Source organism: Canis lupus, chromosome 31, assembly GCF_048164855.1.
Source record: "Canis lupus baileyi chromosome 31, mCanLup2.hap1, whole genome shotgun sequence".
Classification (NCBI taxonomy): Eukaryota; Metazoa; Chordata; class Mammalia; order Carnivora; family Canidae; genus Canis; species Canis lupus.
In genome coordinates, this window is record NC_132868.1 from 27,481,941 (window position 1) to 27,503,817 (window position 21,877).

Below are 21,877 nucleotides of genomic sequence, written 5' to 3' on the forward strand. Positions count from 1 at the left end.
TTTCCCATAACATATTTTACAGCCAAGCAAACAAATATATTTCCTGTATCAGGTGTATTTTACAAGCTTTGTGGTAATCTCAGACTTTGTGGTTAATGGTCATATTTATTGCTAATATTTGAATATCATAGTGCCTTCCTTTTCCCAATGAACATTCAAAAAGAAGGCAATAATTTATTCTAAAACACTGCAGGCAAACATTTAAATTTAAATAAAACCGTTGTTCCTCTAGCTTATCTCTTGACACTGTTCCGTGTTTATTGTGCTCCTGTTTTCACCAGCAAGTAAATATTCTCTAACCTTCTCTTTCTTATCTTATGGAGAAGAGTAATATTCAGCACCTCTCAAAGTACTCGGGTCAATAAGACATTGTCCTCTCAAGGCAGCTCATCAAATCCACACTGATCTATAATTTCATTTACATTTGGCCAAAGTCAAAGTGGGGGTTTAGTCTTCTCATTATTATTTCCACAGTTTGATATATACACTTGAGACATTTGTAGTGTGTGTGTGTATATATATATACAGCGTGTGTGTGTGTGTGTGCAGAAAGAAACCTGTGTGCATGTGTGTATATGCACATTTGTATCATATCATTTTTTTCAAACACTTTTCATGGATTATCTTATTCAATCGTCACAAAATCATATGAGGAAAGTAGGTTAACTATTTTTTAAAAGATTTTATTTATTTATTCTAAAGAGAGAGAGAGCATGAGGCAGGTGAGTAGCAAGGAGCACAGGGAGAGGGAGAAGAAGCAGACTCTGCACTGAGCATGGAGCCTTGATACAGGGCTCAATCTCAGGACCCTGAGATCATGACCTGAGCTGAAATCAAGAGTCAGATGCTTAGTAGGTTACGTATTATTATCTCCAAAGAGGCTCAAAAAGTTTTAGTGCCTTCATTAAGGTAACTCAACTAGGTGCTCACTTCAGCAGCACATATAATAAAAATGATAACTCAACTAGTAACCCATCAGACTGTTTTGGGTCCTCTGTGTCCAGTCCTCTTTTCCATACACTGTGTGCCTTCATATAAAAATCAAAAAAATATAACTGAAGGGCATTAGAGTTCACATCCTAACTCCTGGAAAGTGGGGAACACAAAGAGCAGGTGAGGTGTTTTCTCTCAATAGCATCTCTTCCTCTCCTGGTTCTGGCACTTAGAATCTGCTGTTGCTCATGACCAAAGCCTGTGTGTGTTTCCAGTGCTCCAGGAACTGGGTAAATATTTTTGCAGCCTCTCATCTGAGTTCTTGACCTTAGTTCATCCAGAATTTAGGTTCTTCTTTGGTTTTCTTCAGTCCTTTTCTGAGATTGGAGGACTACTCCTTAACATTAATGTTTTTTGTATTAAAATACTTTTATGTGTTAACTAATTAATTTAGAAAAAAATAGCTTCATATAGGTAAGAAAATAAAAATCAGCAGTAATCCCACCACCCAAATATTTCTACCACTAAAGTTTTGACATATATCTTTTCTTAGTCAGTTCAGGCTGCCATAACAAAATACCATAGACAGGGTGGTTTAAACAATAAGCATTTATTTCTCATGGTTCTGGAGGAACTGAGAAGCTGAGAAGTCCAAGATCAAGGTTCCTGCAGTTTCAGTGTCTAGTAAGAGCCCTCTTTCTGGTTTGCAAACTCCCTTCTTGATGTGTCCTCACATGGTAGAGAAAGAAAAGGCTCTGGTTTCTTTTTGCTCTTTTTATAAGGGCATTAATTCCATCATGTTAGCACCACTCTCATGACCCCAACTAAACCCAATTATTTCCCAAAGACCTCACCTCGGGATACCATCAAACTGAGGATTAGGGCCTCAACATATGAATTGGAGTGGGAGGAAGGGACACATTCTGTCCATAGCACGCTCTTTCTTTATAAATGTAAACTTTTAAAAGTGAGCTTATACTGTTTATTCTCTTTTGTGACGTGTTTTTTTCCTCTGGAAATAAAAATATGTCGCAAGTATATTTCCATATTGTTAAATAGTCTTTAATGACTATCTCACTACATGGTGTCAGTTGCATAGTTCACACACTGGTTGGGCTTTTAAGTTATTTCTCTTCTTTACCATTCTAGATAAACATAGCATATAATTTCCTGTCTCTAATGGAGCATACAGTACCTAAACCTAACCCCACATATAGCCTCTGTAAGAAGTAACCCTATGGGGGCGCCTGGGTGGCTTAATTGGTCAAGCATCTGCCTTCAGCTCAGGTCATGATCCCAGATCCTGGGATCAAGCCCCACATTGGGTTCTTTGCTTCACAGGAAGCCATTTCTCTCTCTCTCTCTCTCTCTCTCTCTCTCTCTTCCCCCCCCCCCCCCGCTGCTTCTCCTACTTGTGCACTCTCTCTCTCTTCCTGTCAAATAAATAAATAAAATCATAAAAAAATAAGAAGTAGCCCCATGCATCCTTATGACAGTTCTCTTCACAAACAACAGTCATTGGATAAAGCCAATCTATCGGCACTCAGCAAGCTATTAGTCTAAATCAATCAAGAATTTTAACTTAAGAGACCCAGAAAGTGTAGCAAAAGGAGGCATTTTAAATGAAAGATGCCTTGCAACCCAATACTTGTAACCAAAAGAATCGTGACTAAAACACTGTGATGAAAGTTTGACGCTAAATCTTTTTTTTTTTTTTTTTTACCTATTCATGATTATTTCTTTAGAATAATTCTTAGGAAGGGCATCTGGGTGGCTCAGTAGGTTGGGCACCTAACTCTTGCTTCAGCTCAGGACGTGATCATGTGGGATAGAGCCCTGTGTCCAGCACCAGGCTCTGCTATCAGCAGGAAGTATGCTTGAGGGTTCTCTCCCTCTGCCCCTCCCCCTGCTCTCTCTCATTCTTTCTCTCTGATAAATAAATAAATCTTTAAAAAAAAAAAAAGTAATTCTTGGAAATGGGATTCTAGCTCAACTTCATACATTTTTAAAGACTTGATGCACATTACCATATTACTCTCTAGAAATGATATTCTTCTCCCAACCGCCACTAAAGGTTAATTGATCCAATTTGATTTCCAGGATTGTATTGTTTTAAGTTGCACATCTATGATTTCCAAGCGAGCTTTAACATTTTCTATGGATATTGGCCATTTGTATTTCTTCTTTTGTGAATTGCCTGTTCATATCACTTGCTCATCTTTTTCTGCTGAAGTAGTCATATTTTTCTTACTGATTCAAAATAACTTTATATACTACAGACTTAAATCCTGATCAGAATTTTTGTTGTTGTTGTAAACTGGTGGGAATCAGAAGGAAGGTCAGGAAAAAGTGGACCAAGGATTTGAGTGAATGTCTGCAGCCAAAAGATCAGGTCCAGGGACACTCTATCTCATGACTCTCTTTCCTCACTCCTAGACTTGTTTTTAATATGGGTTACCAGTGTCACATGGGGCATTCACAGACTTTCAAAAGGGTACATAGACCCTATTTTTTAAAGGAACTAATTTCCAAATCTCCAAATTTGTGTAACATGTTCTTAAGATAGACTGCCTAAAAAATCTTTTCCTACCTCTCTTTTGCAGGAGTGTTTCTTTTTACAAGACTGCACTATGGTGATTTGCACTTGGGTATGCATATAGCTCGATGGGAACTGAGTGACATTTGGTATCCCTGCCTTCATTCCCATCTACATGAGCAAGATTTCTCAATATTTTTATTAATAGATGAATTTTCAATAATTGAATTTTTTTCTTAATAATGATCTATCAAAAGTGGCATATGTTCATGTTGTTTTACTCAGTTTTGCAAAATATTGATCAGGATAGTGTAATAAACCTAAAACTTCAGTGGCTTAACACAACAAAAGTTTATTGCTCCTGTACATCACAGTCTGGTATAGACAAGGAAGCTCTCCTTCAAGATAGATCACTCTGCTTCCATCTTGCATCTCTGCTGAGTTCCCAGCTTTCAACTGGGAAAAGAGAAAGAGAGCATAGAACTCAACCTACTCATAACTACTAGGACAGGAAAAAAAATACATCATTTTGGCTCATACTCCCAATGAGAAACTGAGTACTTTAGGGATGGAAAAAGCCGGACAAGAAGCTGAAACCCTGAAGAGAAGGAGTTGGGTCTCTCATGGCCAGTCCATGGCTGAGCTGGTGTCAAATGGGAGGGCCCACGTAGATTCACCACCCACAGGGGAGGGAGGACAGTGCAAATTCAGCACACGAGGATGCCCCATGGTCATGGTAGCAGGACCTTGTGTTGAACTCGTCCTCATTCTGATGCCTCTTCCCTCCAGAACCTACCATCTGTCCCTCAGTGGGGGGGGGGGAGAGTTTATGTGCATGTGAAAAGCAGATACAAATAAAATGTAGATTGTCCTTTAAAAAAAAAAAGAGAGAGAGGGAAAAGAGAGGTGGAAGAGAAAAGGGAGTGGTGAACACAGCATTGTCTCTGCCACACATACTCCAGATAATACTGTAATGACAAATTCAGTCCAGATGAATGTTTCTTAAGAGGGTCTTATGGCCACAAATTTTAATTCCACTTTATTTTTATAGACAAGTATACAAAGGTAAATAATTAAATACTCTTCAGCACAAAAATACATTTTACTAAGATGAAATTCTGTAAAGGAATGGAAATAAGAATTCAAGAGGGAACCAAAAAGAGGTAAAATTTGCCACTCTTACCTGCTGACTGATGGTGGGTATCAAATTGCTATAACATTTACATTCCATTGGATTTATTATAACGAGTTGGGTAATAGTATCCTTTAAAAAGCCAACATTTACAACAGACTGTAGATTATATTCTTTGCTACTTTTCAAGCTTCTGATGAAATTTTTTTTACATTACAACATAAAACTGAAAAAAGATGCATAGTTTTTCAAAATTCCTTTTGGAGATAGTTAACAAAAATATTGAAGCCCAGTGCCCTACACTATCTTTAGGGAAACACCCATTCAATTTGATTTCATTTAAAAGCTAACAAGAAAGAAAGAAAAATACATTATTAGCAGAACTGTTTCTGCTGTACTGGATGTGCAGCTGCCAGGGACTGCAAACTGCAGTCATTTATAATGCCAACTTACCAGGAAATCCAGGGATAGAGGGTTCCAGGTACAGAAATGTATTTCTCGGGAGAGTTCACATGTCAAGGTAACAACCAGACCCACTGCCGGCCACACCCCCCTTAGCTTTGTGGTCAAGCTACCTTAGGATTTAAGTCTTCCACCTTGCAATTAGTGAATTTTTATTGCCTTGCTCATCAGCTGGTCATAACGAACCACTCTGCCAGCTAAATAAACATCCTACCACTTTCCAGAAGAATCTAAAGAAGCCTGTCTTTTTGACTATGGAAGACAGCAGTTTTAGACAGGGGTCTAGCTCTCCATCCTAAAAAGGCCCATTGACCTTTATTGCAAGTGAAATAGCTTATGGGAACAGTAAATGACTAACCTTACTGTACCATAAAATAGAGCTCCGGACAGCCTCTCCTCTCCGTGCTGGTGAGAGGCCTATAATAGCTTTCCTCATAAAAGCCTCCGTGCCATTTCCCAGGTGCAAACCTTTACAGAAGTACAACTAGGGAGTTTCCAAAATTGCTTGAAGAGAAGATTGTCTAAGAATAATACCAACTATTTAGCAGATGTTTCTTGACCAGAATTTGAGATCAGTTTGTTTCTGCATATGCTCTTTTGGTATAAGTGACAACTGGCAGTACAATGGAAACATGGGAGGGCAAGCTTACATTAAAAGGCCATTGAAATGTCATCTCATTTGGAGATTAAAGACCAAATCATGCTTTCTGAACCAATAATGTTAAAAGCCATAAAAAAAAACTTGTATCAGGTTTCAAAAAATAAATAAACAATCCTCTAATTTGCAAGGTGAGGTGCTATAGGAAACCAAGACTAAAGATGTGATGAGCTTACAAATCAAGAATTCAGAAAGTCCTTTCCTGATCAACATGTACTTACTCCCTTCACGTATCCTATTTTATCTTTATCATGGAATTGATCACTACCTGACGTTTTCTCCTCTATTTCTTTATTGGTCTGTCTCGCACAAGAATGTAAGCTCCCAGAATGCTGAGACTTTGCCCATTTTGTCTATGGCTGCATCCCCAGGGTTCTGAACAGAGCCCAGCATGACTTTTAGCAACCTCATCAAAGGATAAGTAAATTCCTACCCTCAGAAGCAGTGTGGAATCAAGAGAGGGAAAAATGAAACCCCAAATATCAATAACGGTCACCTCATCTGAATAGACGTCTTACTGAATAGTAAGAAGAAGTTCAAACAAAGTAATAGGGGCTTGCAGAATTGACAGATCTTAGAGAAAGAATCAAGTATCCTAGAAAAGATAATTAGATGGGACCTCAATTTCCTGGCTACTGTGGGACTGGGGGGCAGCGCACACTGTGGAATACACACTAGGGAATACTGGTTCCATGCCTATGACTTTATATGAAATGAAGTGTTGCTACTAAAGCCTTCATGATACTCAAAAATTCAATTAGCCTTTGTTCAGGACACTTCCTGTACCCTGCAACATGCACTGGTCAGTCCTTCCTCCAAATGGGTGTCTAGTTTTGCCTGCTTAGCTCAGGTCACACCTGTGGCATCTGCAAATCTTTAAAAAAAAAGTCTTTAAAAATAAGTCAGTCTATAATCTAACAGTAATTTAAAGAGGCCTTCACCAGGTGTTAGCTCCCAAAAGCACATTTAGAATTGGTGATCTTCATGATGTCAGGCTACACCGGGATTGTCCTGCTGGTGCCTTATGGACAGACCATATGCCTGTGAATGAGGGATGAGCACTTCCTAGAAGGGAATGGATCTTCTGACTATCATTCTAGAAGTTATCAATCCTGGACAGAAAATAAGAACTCTGGAAGTGGGCTTTACATTTATGTAAGAGATTCCTCCCCTCTCTGGGCAGGTAGTTAGTATTGTCCAAACTCCAGGAGGAAAAGGTTTTCTTGACATCTAGAAGCAGATGAAGATTGGGGCAGGTTACCATCCCACAGGGGACCCCAAAGACCAGTCTGGGATGTGTGATACTATTTCTCTTCTAGTTCACTTCCTATTCTACTATTGTCTTGTTATGTTTAATCCTGATACCAGCTGTCTTGTGAGATTAAGGGAGAATTTATCTCACACTGGTTGGGATGATGGAAGGGAGAGGAGGTCCCTCTCATCCTTGGTGAGATCAGCATGGGTCAGCTGCATTGGTCACCAGTAGAGGATAGCTGGGCTAAGCAGCATTTTCTGAAAGTCTTGTGGTAGTGATAGCAGGGCACAGAAAATAAGGAGGCCCTGACTGCCTTGGGTATGTTTGAAATGGCCTCTGAGAGCACCTGGAAACCTGAAGAAAAAGCTGAGGGACAGTGGGAAGGAGAATTTTCCCTAGCAGTCAGGACAGGGGGTGTTGGAGCTACCAAGTTTAGTCATTAAAAATTAACTGGCTCCAGATAAACTCTTAGTCAAATTGAAATTTTACATATCAGTTATTTTTATAGAGGTAAGGAGCTATCCATTTATTCTAGTTTTTTTTTTTTCTAAGAAAGTGACTTGATTTATGGTGAAATACAGAAAGGTTTTTCATTAAAGTGTAGAAAAGATAATATTGTTAACACATTTAACTAATATTATTTAAGTACTACCCAACTAAATTAAAAAATGTATAAAAAATTGGAAAGGATGAGCCAAATGATAACTATTTTTTTAAAGATTTTATTTGTTTATTCATGAGAGACACAGAGAGAAGCAGAGACATAGGCAGAGGGAGAAATGGGTTCCCCGCAGGGAGCCTGATGTGGGACTCGATCCCAGGACCTCGGGATCACAACCTGAGTCAAAGGCAGACGCTTAACTGCTGAGCCACCCAGGTGCCCCTGATAACTATTTATGAATGATATAATCACACAACTAAAAGAGAGCAACATGGAAAACTTTTGGAAACAAGTTAACACAGTAGGAAAACTAGTTGTTAAATGCAGTAACAAATAACCAGTAACTTCAAAGAACCACAAGTTAGAAAATGTATTGAAAAAAAATCCCATTTAAAACAATATTTGGGGGATCCCTGGGTGGCCCAGCGGTTTAGTGCCTGCCTTTGGCCCAGGGCATGATCCTGGAGACCCGGCATCGAATCCCACGTCGGGCTCCCGGTGCATGGAGCCTGCTTCTCCCTCTGCCTGTGTCTCTGCCTCTCTCTCTCTCTCTCTCTCTGTGTGTGTGTGACTATCATAAATAAATAAAAATTTTTTAAAAAATAAATAAATAAAACAATATTTGGAGGAATAAAATACCTTAGAATAAAAATAACAATAAACATGAAGAATGTATATGACTGAATCTTGAGAGAATAAAATGGCATTTGCTATGTGTAAATTAAAAATTGAGTATTATAAAGATGTTAACTTTTTAAAATTAAATTATTACCTGAATTCAATACCAGTAAAAATGTCAACAAGATTTTTCTGGTTATTGTTGAAATCACATGTGGGAAATAAAGATGTTCATTACAGAATTATTATAGTTGCAATAGCCTTGAAACAATCTGAATGTATGTCAAGACGAAATGGGTTAAATTATGGCCGATTCCCAAAGGATACCATTATGGTATCCTTCTATTTAAATACATAAGGGAGATATGCAGGCCTGGATATGGAATAATCTTTAAGATATATTATTAATGTAAAGATCAAGTTGCAGAAGCACACACACAAATGACATACCTATGTGTATGTGTACATATATATGTATATGTGTGTGTGTATATATATGTACATGTAGAGAGAGATACATACAGAGAGAGAAATTATGATTTCATTTGTGCACTCACAAATATACACACACACACTTCAAAGAGTACTCAGGAAACTTTGCCACTAGAGGTGTGGAATGGGGAATAGGGTAAAAAAGACACCTTTTTCCGTATATCCTTTTTTTTTTTTTACCATTTGGTGTTTTTATTATGTATATGTCTTAACTTTTCAAGAAAAAAATAATTTTTAAGCAAAAAAAATGGACTAAGAACATAGACCTAAAACAGAGCACTTGTTTAATTTAACAGTACTTATTAACATGAATGCAATAAGAGGAGTATTTAGTATTTCTATCTACTGAGCTGGTCAACTTCTACTCGTAGCCTAGAGAAATTGTTCCCCATGTGCACAAGTAACCACATAGAAGGATAGAAAGGCATGGCATGGAGGGGGGAGAAACAGCTAAAACATTATCTTTCTCTATGGTACCTGCTATTTAGAGTGAGAATAAATGTTTATAATAACAAAAGTTGGAAATTAATATCCATCAGCAGGGCAGGGAGATGTTTAATAATTTTGGTACAGCTAAGTATTTTGCAGATGTTAAAAGGAATGCAATAAATGCATATATAACATGAAAGATGTTCAGGTTATAATGTTATTAGGTGAAAAATCAAATGATAAAACAATGTGTGTAGTAGTAGCAGTAATTTTTTGTATAAGCATAGAAAATGTATGGAAGGAAATATATCAAACCATAAATAATAGATGCCTAAGTAAGACAGTATTTTATTTACTTCCAAGCCAAACCTGCTTCTCCTCATCTCCTTTCGTGCTGCCTCCTGAGGGAGTAGCCGTTTCTGATCTGTGAATCAGCGTCGCTGATGTAACCTTGGTGCCAACCTGGCCTTTTGCAGCTCCTCATTGGGGTGCAGAGCTCACTTATAGCCACTAGCAACGTTATTCTCTGGTTTCCATTCTGTAGCTCCTCCTGTGTATTGGCTCCTGGGGAATTTTGCGTAAGAGAGAAATGACAGGATTAATGTGTTTCTGTGGTTCCACCATAACCTCTAACAGATACCCTCAGGTATTTTTAGAGAGGATTTCCTCTTCTCGCCTTTTATACTTTTAACATCAGCACCTACGTATTTTTTTAAATTTGTGAAACTATAAAATAAACAAAAGTATACAAAGAAATTTCCTAAGGAAAGCTTAGCCTTAAATTTAAACATAAAAATAACACCTATACAATGGTATTTACTGATGTCTGTCACTGTAATGTGCAAAGGATTTGTAACCACAAAAAGGATTAATGACCATTGTATTAAACCTAATGTTTAGTTTGGTTTTTAGTTTTTAGTTTTAGGTTGTTTTTTTCCTTATACTTGTTTTGGGTTTTCAAAAATGGGTGATATACTATTACATCATATGTATTTAATTAAAAAGAATATTAAATAAATTAGATCAATTTACATCTTTAACAGATAAATTTTAGCTTACACTATTACCATTTGATCAGGAAAAAGAACAATTACTTTCCTTTAAACATATTATTAAGTTAATTAAAATCTCTGTTTATGTATTCATTCATATGGATTCACTTGATTTTCCCTCCCTTTCCTCTCCTTCTCCCATGAGAGAAAAATCTCTGAAATAATTTTAGGAAAGAAAATATGATATTGGGGGCAGCCCGGGTGGCCCAGTGGTTTAGCACGACCTTCAGCCCAGGGCCTGATCCTGGAGACCTGGGATCGAGTCCCACATCAGGTTCCCTACATGGAGCCTGCTTCTCCCTCTGCCTGTGTCTCTGCCTCTCTCCCTCTCTCTCTCTCTCTCTCTGTCTCTCATGAATAAATAAATAAAACCTTTTAAAAATATATGATATTGGGTCAAAGGCTATAAAAATATTAATGCGTCCTGATGCAAGTTTTCAGTTTGCCTTTTATAGCTTCCCTTCCTTGAGTTTGCAATACCTTATAGGTATAAATGCATGAATTTAATACAACCTTCAACAGCTGTGAGCATTTTATATAATTTTTTAATTGTTTGTTAATTTATACCAAAATTTTCTCCCTTATTCATTGAATAAGCTCATCTTCTGAGATGTGTATTTGTTTGTTTACTGATAAACGTTGTCAGATTTAGAACCCTTGCTGCTGGAAGCCTTCTCACATAAGAAAAATTTGGTAAGATACGTTTTTTTCAATGTCACTATAACATAATGCTTTATCCTAGCCATGCCCACAAATCATAAAATATTAGGTAAAAATGGACATCATAAGATAACACTTTGATATACAGTTAATTCAAGGGCAAATGGTAATGTAGATGTGCACTGTGTGATGCTGTAGGCCCCATCTCCAGTTACAGTGAATCATTCAGCTATCTGAGAGCTTCTTCGGGGATAATGGCACCATCAAGAGAACCTCTTGACACAAGGCCTATAGCATCATTTAAAGGACTAAAGCAGGATGGATGAACTAAGAGCAATAAGAACAGTGACAATTGACATGATATTCTATGTAGAAAACCCAAAAGACTCCACAAAATTTGCTATAACTGACACAGGAATTCAGCAAAGTTGCAGGATATACAATCAATGCACAGAAGTCAGTTGCATTTCTATACACAAACAATGAAGCAGCAGAAAAAGAAATCAAGGAACTGATTCCACTTACAATTGCACCAAAAGCCATAAGATATCTAGGAATAAACCTAACCAATGAGGTAAAGGATCTGTACTCTGAAAACTATAGAATACTTGTGAAAGAAATTGAGGAAGACACAAAGAAATGGAAAAATAGTCCATGTTCATGAAATGGAAGAATAAATATTGTTAAAATGTCTATGCTATCTACAGAAGTCTGCACATTCAATGCATTCCCTATCAAAATGCCATCAGTATTTTTCACAGAGCTGGAACAAACAATCCTAAAGTTTGTGTGGAACCAGAAAAGATCCCGAAGAGCCAAGGAATGTTGAAAAAGAAAACCAAAGCTGGAGGCATCATAATTCCAGACTTCCAGCTGTATTGCAAAGCTGTAATCATTAAGACAATATAGTACTGCCCTGAAACAGACACATAGATCAATGGAACAGAATAGAGAACCCAGAAATGTACCCTTAACTCTATGGTCAACTAATCTTCAGCAAAGCAGGAAAGAATATTCAATGGAGAAAAGATAATCTCTCTTCAACAATGGTGTTGGGAAAATTGGACAGCTACATGCAGAAGAATGAAACTGGACCACTTTCTTACACCATACACAAAAATAAACTCAAAATGAATGAAAGACCTATCTGTAAGACAGGAATCCATCAAAATCCTAGAGGAGAACACAAGCAGATCCTTGAGCTGGGCCACAACTTCTAGCGAGCCACATCTCCAAAGGCAAGGAAAACAAAAGCAAAAATGAACTATTGGGAAATTTTCAAGATAAAAAGCTTTTGCATAGCAAAGGAAACAGTCAACAGAACTTAAAGGCAATCTATAGGGGTACCTGGGTGGCTCTGTCTGTTAAGCAACCACCTTTGGCTCAGATCCTGATCTCAGGGTCCTGGGATTGAGTCCCATGTCCTGGGATTGATCCCTGCTTGCCAGGGGCCTGCTTCTCTCTCTCCCTCTGCACCTCCTCCCTGCTTGTGCGCTCTGTCTCTGTCTCTCAAATAAATAAAATATTTTTTTAAAAAACCTATGCGGACATTATACAAAAACCCTGGATTCCAGCCAAGTGATATATTTTTTTAAATATTTTTAAAAGATTTTATTTATTTATTTGAGAGAGAGACAGAGTATGAGCTGGAGGAGGGGCAGAGGGAGAGGAAGAAGCAGACTCCTGGCTGAGCAGAGAGCCCTATGCAGGGCTGGATCCCAGGACTCTGAGATCAAGACCTAAGCCTAAGGCAGATATTTAACCAACTAAGCCACCCAAGAGCTCCCATCCAATTGATATAATTGAACAAGTATTTCCCAGTCTACTGTATGGTTCCATGCTAGCTGTTAAGCAGAGTATGGAAGACTATGGTCTTTGTCCTTAAAGAATCAAAATCTCTGTAAGAAGCTAAGATGTGAGAACAGTCTGATACTATATAATCAGGTGCCAAATTGAATTTTTTAAAAGATCTCAAATATATGGTATAGATACTAAGTATTAGGCATACTGGCCAGGCTATAAAGAAACAATATCCAGTTGGCAGTGAAGAAAAAAGTGTATTACCACCCAAGTGATAAGTAAATTAAGCTCCACTTTTTTCTTAGAATCTAATTGCTCTTTTTTTTTAAGAGAATTTATTTATTCATCACACACACACACACAGAAGCAGAGACACAGGCAGAGGGAGAAGCAGGCTCCAGGCAGGGAGCCCGACTTGGGACTCCATTCTGGGTCTCCAGGATCACGCCCTGGGCTGAAGGCGGCGCTAAACCTCTGAGCTACCCAGGCTTCCCTATAATTGCTCTTAATCCACCCCAAACCACCATGACAGACTTGCATTTGAATATCATCAGGAGAAAATGTTTGCTTTTGCTAAAATATCTTCTCATCTCTGACAGCTGTGAGCTTCAGCTGCAGGAGCCCAGGCCTCAGGAGTGGACATGGCCTTGGTTGAGAACTGTGTGTGTTTATATGTTTAGGAAAGGCCTCCACCAGCTGAAATAACAAAATCATCTCCACTTGACTCATTGTCAGGGCGCACTACTAATACGTCTTAATCAAAATCTTACGCCACAAGCTCCTGAGTCTTCTTTGTTTTGTCTCCAAGTCAGGAGGAAAGGGATCTCCGGCTCTCCCCTTTGTGATAAGCAGGAACTTTGGCTTCCAGGAAGCCAAATCTGAAATAGAAGCAGAAGCCCTTTCATCTAATTGAGAAAGTCTTCCCACTCACTGTAAATCTTTTCTGTAGGGAGACAAACCCCATAGAAAGGATTTTTTGGCCTTTGAAAATGGCCTGCCAAACACCATTCTTGTGCCTTATCCAGGTGTTATTAAGCTGCCTACTAGGTGCAGATGCCGTAAAACAGACAGCCTCCAGATTTCTCTGGGAGGCTTAAGCCTCTGCAATCAAGAGAAGGAGCTGCTTTGCCCAAACAGGCCCCAAAGCAGAGGAGTGAACCTGTTTTCCTTATATGGTGAAAAGTGCCCTGTCCCTTTAAGGCCAAGAGACTTGGTTGCAGACAGTCCCTGGGAAGTTTGTCGGCAGCCCCATCCTTGGGTCTGATCCTTGCAGCTGTGCAGGTGAGTTCCCAAACCTTCCTTCCCCAATTTGCCCTCTACAAAATCTCTTGTGACACGGCAGTTTGGGAAAGCTGTTATAAGAGGCCTAGAGAATTTCACAGTCAGCAGGGATGGTGTTTGGAGAAGTTTAAGTTGAAGGAAAAAACAAGGTTACTAGGGTAATGTGCAGTAATGCAGCCAGTGAGGATGCTTCTAAGTTCCAGTGGGGACGAGGCATCAAGGTTACTGAGGGCCCTGGGGCATTCCAGAACCGGGCAGGGGAAACAAATTCGGCAGAGGAAGAGGGAGAGATTCTAGGTAAAAGCCTGCAGGGTTAAGTTTAGGATCCTGAGCAGGAGAACCTGGTCAACGTGGTCAACTGCAAGTTTAAACCAAATAGCTGGGAGAAAAATCATGTTTCTGCAAGTGCTAAAGGCTTTGCAGGAGCTGGAGCTACCGGGCTGACTGCAGATGAGAAAGTATACCCGAATGTTTGCAACATCTACTGGCATGGAAGGCTGCAGCCTTAACCCCTTGTTCGGCTGGCTGTTGAGCAGGTAGGGGTTGACTGCACAGAGCGGAGTGAGGATGGGGCTGTGGGTGCGTGTATGGAGCACTGCAGTAGAAGACTAAATAAATGAATAAGATGATGATTGTGGAAAAGCATCTCTGGTATCCCCACAGTACCACCTGCAGAGAAGAGAGGTTTTCTAAGCTTGCAAATTCTGTGTCATTCGCCAGCAAAGGGCTGGAAGAAGTCTCATTTAAGCTGATTACTGCTCTGTCATTTACTAATTCAGCTCCCTATTTCTCCCCCCACCCCACCCCGGCCTAGGGCCGCCTAAGATATTAATTTGAAATTAACCATTAGAACTTTTTAACGGGGAAGGATGTGCTAGAAGTGTATCTGTGAAAGGCTGAAATGTATACAGTTGGAGCTAGGATTTTATTGACAGGATAAAAAAAGAGGTGGGCATGACATATGAGGAGAAACGCTTGATGGTCATTTTACAACGTATCCTAAAGCCTTTAACTGAGCCCATCGGTCTGCTATAGCCAAAAAAAGAAGTCCACACAGGAATTTACAAAGGGAGATGCCAAATTATAGGGCTTGGGGTTGTCTTCCCTCCTGGTTGGGTATGGGGCCATTCATCACTCAGAGGCCAGTGATTTCTTTACAGTTGTTGTGGGGGGCAGTGAGCACAGAGGCTGGATTAACATTCCTTAAATACTCCATGCCTTTAAAAAATATTCATTCATCTGAGTATTCACTGACAAATTCTTTTTATTATTAACTAACAAGTGCTCAATCCCTTGTTTTCTGAAGGCAGATTGTTCGTGGAAAAAGATTGCTTTATCAACAGGGATTCTCTAGTGCAAGAGTTCCTCTTTTCTCACTTCCGATGGATGGGCAAAATGGTGATTATTGCTTGCTGAATAGAAAGATCTATTGATTCTAAAAAATCACAGGACTCCACGCAGGCCTTACTCCTTTGGAAATCCTGAGCAAGAAGTTAACTTACGCATTGACAATTTGGAAGAGAGCAGGGTGCGTGGGTCTAACTTCGCTTCATTTTGTATCAAGCTAAATCCAGAAAGCAGTGTCAAATATACTGCTTTCAAATATGAATGCTGCCAAGAAAAACAAAATCCCATCCCCAAAGCTGGAAAATCTCTAAAAGTAACATACTGTGATCTTTCATAAGCTAAATCAAGGCATGTAAAAGGAAAAAAGATGTGGCTTCCTGAACATTTCACACAGTGACCCTCAAGTCTCCTATTGCTTATACACCGTCCGGCAAGCTCTCCATTTTTTCCATGCATCAGTGTCTTCACCATTAAAATTGTGCCTTCTTGGGAGGGATTTTCGATGGAATGGAGAAATCAGACCTGGGATGGAACAGACTGGGTTAAGTTTGCAGTTTCTTCTTTATTCCATAGCCTTAGGCGAATTCCACTGCCAATCTGAGCCTTGGTTTCCTTATTTGTAAAAGAAGTAAATAATTAACAATATCCAAAGAATTTGAGGAACCCAAACCCAGAAGAGCCTCCATAAATGTGATCTTTCTTTCTTTCTTTCTTTCTTTCTTTCTTTCTTTCTTTCTTTCTTTCTTTCTTCCTTCCTTTCTTCCTTTCTTCCTTTCTTTCTTTCTTTCTTTTTTTTTTTTTTCTATGACTTAGGGAAACTATATTGTTCCTTGGGGGAGGAAATGTGTTTTGAGAAGGGAAACCAGCTCCACAGCACAACTTTAGCACCATAGTTAGTTCACTCCCTCTTCTCACCCTCCTTCAAAAAAGGATGCCCTCTTCCTGGGAAACCCACTCCTAGTTATTAACCAGGTTCATTGGAGGGTCTTCCTAAAGCAAACCCACTTCCACGTATTTTGTATTCAGAGACATGAAAACAGTTGGTTGTTTTCCTTTGGTATAAAAGTATTCCATATGTTTGTAGAACAATAACCAGCCATCTTAGAATCTCAGCGAAGGTGATCTATCCAAAAGTAAGTTTCAAAGCATTTTTGAGGGAAATTTTTTTTGTTATTATGAGGCACCCTTTTCCAGTGTTTCACTAACAACCAATTGCTATTTTTTGGTAAAATCTCCTAACACCTTCACCCAGCTGTCATTAAGAACATGGTTAGTGTTAATTTTAGAGTTTTCATTGTTCACTTCAAGCCAAGAACAGGTTTGCCTTACTTGTAAGAGGGCTGTGTATAACACACTTTTAAAATGAAAACATTCTCTCCACTAGTCCGGAAAGGTGGTGATACGTTTCAGCAGCAGAAACATTCCATTGAAAGTACAACACAGCACATGTATCAGCTGGGAATTGAGAACTGTCATTTTAACTAAATTAAGGAAAGGTCACCCCTCTGGCTGATCATCTTGTTGTAGATTAGCCACCACCTCTGTCAGGACACTGGTGTTTAGATCCACAGCTGGCCACTTAAGGTAACTGTGGGACCCTGAGCTAGTTCCTTCCGTCATACATTCTGCATTATGGAAATAACAGTGATATGTATGCATGTGATTGTGGGAAAGGCAGGAAAGGTGGCAGTGGAGGGCTCAATAATTATGTTGGAAAAAAAAATAATTATGTTGGATCCAAATGTCTGATAGTCTATAACAAGATCCTTATACTTTAATAAGATACTGGCCTTAGATCTCATCTACACCCTTTAGAACATTCTGCAAGTGAGTATGTGTCTAAGGATGTGTAAATTAAATTTTTAATGAAAATTTAAGTCTCTAATTAGGTGGAACCAAAGAAAAATAGGTGGTAAGGCAATCAGAAATCTTGCTGCAGGGGTTAACTGTGAAAACAGGTTTAAAATCTGGTGGGTTACATGGGACTTCAGATTAATTATGTTCTTTAAAAATATTTTTAATTTTTGACTGCATGGGAAGTACTTCTGTGTCTGGCAAAAAGAGGTGGCTTGGGGAAAAGCAAGTGGTCAAGATTGAACAGGTGGAGTAGAGAAATCCTGGTGGAGTCGCATCTCTTGACACACCTCCTCTCACCCCATCTCCCATTCACCCTGAGCTGTCAGATGCAATTTGTTCATGAAATTGCCAAGCTGGGGAAGCTTGAGGAAGTGTCTAGCTAGACCAGCTTCTTGCCCTCAGTCGAAGCTGCATCTGAAATAACCAGACACAATGGCCACCTATCTCTGCTCAAGAAAAGAGTGCTTCAAGTTCAGTCTATTTTCTACCTGCACTAGGGCTGCATTTGGGGAGTTATCCCTTTACCTAACATTGTAATACAACGTTGTAAGCCCATTTTCTCTTAGCGTGCCTCTGTTCTGTCCTGTGTATTATGGCAAGTTCCTATCCTGCCTGTAGGACATTGCCACTGGGTTTGGGAGTGCGACTAGGACCACAGCTTCTTTGAGGGGCAACACTCCTTGTTCCCTAAGTAACCACCAGGTGAGCAGACATTCTTCCCCCACTGACTTCATCACTTCTATTTTCCTTCCCTGTCCTTGTCTCTATTGTAGTAGTTCCTAGAGACTGTGCGCATCAGAATTACCTGGATGGTTTGTTAGCATCCAGAGTGCTAGGACCCATCCCTAGAGCTTCTGATTTGTCAGTCCAGGCTGGGGCCTATATATCTGCAATTTGTAACAAGTCCACATGTGGTCTGGGAACCACTTTGGGAACACTCCGCTAGCCCAATACCAAATCTCACTCTAGTGCTTCTAACGATCTGCAGCCCTCCCACCTTCCAAAACTATACCTGCTCCATTCTTGGGAGCGAAACAGAGCCTCCTAACCACAGTTAAATATTGCTATTTATTGAATTCTAACTGTAACAAGCCCTGTGCTAAACACCCTACATCTGTTAGTTGTAATTTCCTCAACAACCCTACAAGTTTGGTCTCATGAAACAAACAGAAAGAGGGTAAAAAGCCAAGGTTTCATAAGTGACAAAGAACAGGTATTGTATTTAAACTCAGATTTATCTGGAAAGATCAGCTCTTTCTGCTATTTCAAGGCTGGCAATAGATGTTTAACCTGTATGTCAAGTCTGATTCACTGGTAGCAGCTGCCTAGAGCACTGAGTTGCGGAGTCCCACGTGGAATGGGTGGTCAGCAGCAGGGAGTTCTGGAATTGGTGAGCTGTACACGCCGGGGGTGCAGGAGTAGAGGGGGCAACATGGGTGTTGTGTATTTGCCATCCCTACACTATACTTCATCCATGGATCATTTTTATTAGCTATAAGACTTAGATGAGGATGAGTATTTAACTTTGTTCCATAGGGAACAATATAATGTATTTCCTTTTCCCTCCCCTCCTCTGAAGGTGAATCTAAGTTTTTGAACCTAGATTTGAGAAGGTATAATAACCTGTAAAGTAAATGAAATGCAACTGGTATATAGATAGTGGTCATCACATGGGCATTTAGCCTTAAAGTGCTGAGGGAAAGGGAATTATGTTAATTATATCTTTTATGTTATGTGTCTTTTTGTGTGACCTATACAATGGATTGCCTTATACCAAATAATCCACTGTAACTTAAGAAGGAGGTAATGACATTTCTAGTTTTGTTCCTCCCTCCATCATTCATATTCAATGTGGAATTTGTTATTTTTAGTATCTCAGTGCTTTATCTGAAAAATGAGTTTGATAATGCCTTTCTGCTTCTTACTAACATTTATTATGTATGTGATTAAGTGACATATAACTTCATGGCATCTATTTTATTCAGTCAATAGATATTTATAAAAATTTATTCCTGGGTACTGGGATATAGCAGCAAACAAAACAGACTACTTTTATAGAACTTAATTCTAGAGGGAAGGAGAGACAATAAACAAGAAAAAAATAAAGAAGAAAATTGTATATAGTGGTCTGTGCATAGTGCATAGTGAGTGTGTGTGTGTGTGTGTGTGTGTGTGTGTGTATTGCTATCTTAGGGTAGTCAGGGAAGGCCTTTCAGAGGAGGTAACATTGAAGCTAAGACTTGAATGTGGAAAATGGATAGACTGGGACTGGAGCAGTCCAGGCAGAGAGAACAGTGTGTGCAAAGATCCTGAGGTTGAAGGTAAGCAGGGGCCAGATCAAGTAGGCTAATAGAGGTTTTCAGCTTCAGATGGGACCACACCCATTCCCTAACTGGAGGGTGTTTGAAGAGTTGTGAGTGGTGATTTGGATACAAAATGTTGGAGTTGAGGACAGAGTACTACTGACTTTCAATGGGCAGGGATCAGGGATGCTAACAGCTTGCCCTGCTTAGGACAGACTCCCACGGGACTTGTCCTGCTCATGCTGTGCTGCAGATATTGTCCCTGTGGAGAAATCTCAAGAGCCTCTAAGGCCCAGATAAGAAGTTTGAATTGTATCCTAACTACACTGGGAGGCTATTGGAGAATTGTAAGCTTTAAAAAACTGATCTTTAAAAGACTACTTTGGCTACGTGGCGAAGAGTGAATCCGATAGGGACAAAGGTGAAAGCAGGGATGGTCAGTAAGCAGCTCTTTGCGTAGTCCAGAGTAGAGGTGATGGTGGCCTGGGCAGGGGTGGAATGGTAGGGTTTGGGGAAGTATTTTCACCTTCAAGAAGACTGCTAGATAAATGGAAAATGCTGCTTTCTATGACACATCTATGTTACCCTTTTTTTTTGAGAGACAGAGAGAGAGATTTTTCAGTTTCAGAATCAGCTGGCTTCTCTATATTCATTTAAGAGAATCTTTGTGGCACCAAATGACAGAAGACCTTGCTCTTTGAAATGCAAGTCCTTATCCTCTTGCTCTTTAACCTTGCAGATCCGTGCACATTTCAAGTTGTTCATAACTCAGGAAGGTAATCTATTTGATTTGAGCTTCTAAAAAGAGAGAAAATGACATGTGCTTCTTGAATAACAATATATGATTTCTTTCTCTGAATGGTCAATAGGAATTAGCCTACCTATATCATTTTACAAAACCAGTGCCTAATCGCATGGGTAACAGGGACCAAGTCTACATTTATTCTGCTGAAAGAGAAGCATTAAGAGAACATCAGAATCTCTTGAAGAGATTGCAGGCATTGCAGTACTAATTTTCCTCGAGCAGTAAAGCCTCGCAAATAGTTTTCAGGTGCATCAGCTCCTCCCCCACAAAGGCAATTCAGCTTCCAAAATTTTAGAAAATCCCTCACCCCTGTCTTCTCTCTCCCTCACCCCTGTCTTCTGTCTTCACCCCTGTCTTCTCTCTCCTCATTGCCATCTCTTCTCACTACACCCCCACTGCATGTGGCCCCCAGAATGGCTCAGGGTTCATCTCCAGAGGAACCCCCCACCTTACATCCTTGGGGACTGAGAAGCATCCTGGCTCCCAGGCTGACCTGAAGGGACCTGGAGAAGAGAGAGGAGGCAGCTGGCTTGAGGCCAGAGCCACACTAGTGAATGGTTTCATGGAGTGTGGAAGTCAGGAGGTCTTCCCACCAGAATCCTGTGTTCTGAGAACAGAGGAGGGCAGCTACCAAAGGAACACAGGGGTCTGGATGTGGGACAAGTGGAACAATACACCACAGCCTCCAACTAGAGCTGATGAAGCCAAGTACTCACCAAACACATCCTGCCTTCCAATTTCTAGGTGAAACTGAAGAAGAGAAATAGAAACCATAGGAACCCCCACCCCGCCCACCCAAATTAAATCTTTAAAACCATCACCCAGTCACCATAAGCCAAGCTCCCAGGAGATAAAATATCAAGTGATCTCACTTACCTGTACAAGCCAGGGAAGAGGAAGTTCTGCCTCCATCTCTGGGCCCACATGTGGTCCTGCAGGAGGTGGGCCACTTCACTGCCTACAGCGAAAAGGGAAACCAGACTCATGTATTAGGAAATAAAGAGCAGGGGCAGCCCGTGTGGCTGGGCAGTTAGCACTACCTTCAGCCCAGGGCCTGATCCTGGGGATCGAGTCCCACATTGGGCTCCCTGCATGGAACCTGCTTCTCCCTCTGCCTGTGTCTCTGCCTCTCTCTCTCTCTCTCTCTCTCTCTCTCTCTCTCTCCTCTCTCTCATGAATAAATACATTTTAAAAATCTTTTTTTTAAAAAAGGAAATAAAGAGCAAATGGTTTGCATTAATAAGTCCTGTCCCAGCTACCAACTAGCCATGCAACTTTGGACAAGGTCACCTTCTTGAACTTGAGAAATAGGGTTGATCAAAGTTCTTTCGGGTTGTGATGTGCTCTGAGCCTATACTTCATAAGTCAGCTCAAGATTTTCCCTGCTTCCGAGTCCTCTTGCAAACCAAACCATCCACCTCCCCAAGTCCTGTTTCTCTCTCTCATTCTGAATTAATAGCTTTCTCCATGCTGTTCCCATTGGCTCCTGAAACACCCCCATAACGCACCTAGAACACAATTACTTTTCTTTCTTTCTTTGCATATCTCCGTCCCTCTAAGAGATCTTAAATTCCTCTGGAGAGAGTCACCAGTGCC

General features: G+C 40.0%; 1 protein-coding gene and 1 long non-coding RNA gene across 7 annotated transcripts in view; one reads left to right on the forward strand and one right to left on the reverse strand.

The window, feature by feature from the left end:
* SCHIP1 (schwannomin interacting protein 1) overlaps window positions 1-21,877 on the forward strand; it is a 716,991-nt gene that overhangs the window by 556,786 nt on the left and 138,328 nt on the right. Inside the window, exon 1 of one of the 6 annotated variants that reach the window (XM_072807880.1) lies at window positions 13,840-13,969. The exons of the other annotated variants lie outside the window; for them this stretch is intronic. The gene's annotated coding sequence lies outside the window, so the exon portion shown is untranslated. Of the gene's footprint in view, window positions 1-13,839; window positions 13,970-21,877 lie in introns of those variants that run through there. 6 annotated transcript variants of the gene reach the window in all.
* Window positions 9,107-21,241, reverse strand: LOC140622223 (uncharacterized). The gene is made up of 3 exons (XR_012021973.1): window positions 21,158-21,241; window positions 13,459-13,566; window positions 9,107-9,740 (listed from the first exon to the last, which is right to left on the reverse strand). It is a non-coding gene; the product is annotated as an uncharacterized lncRNA (long non-coding RNA).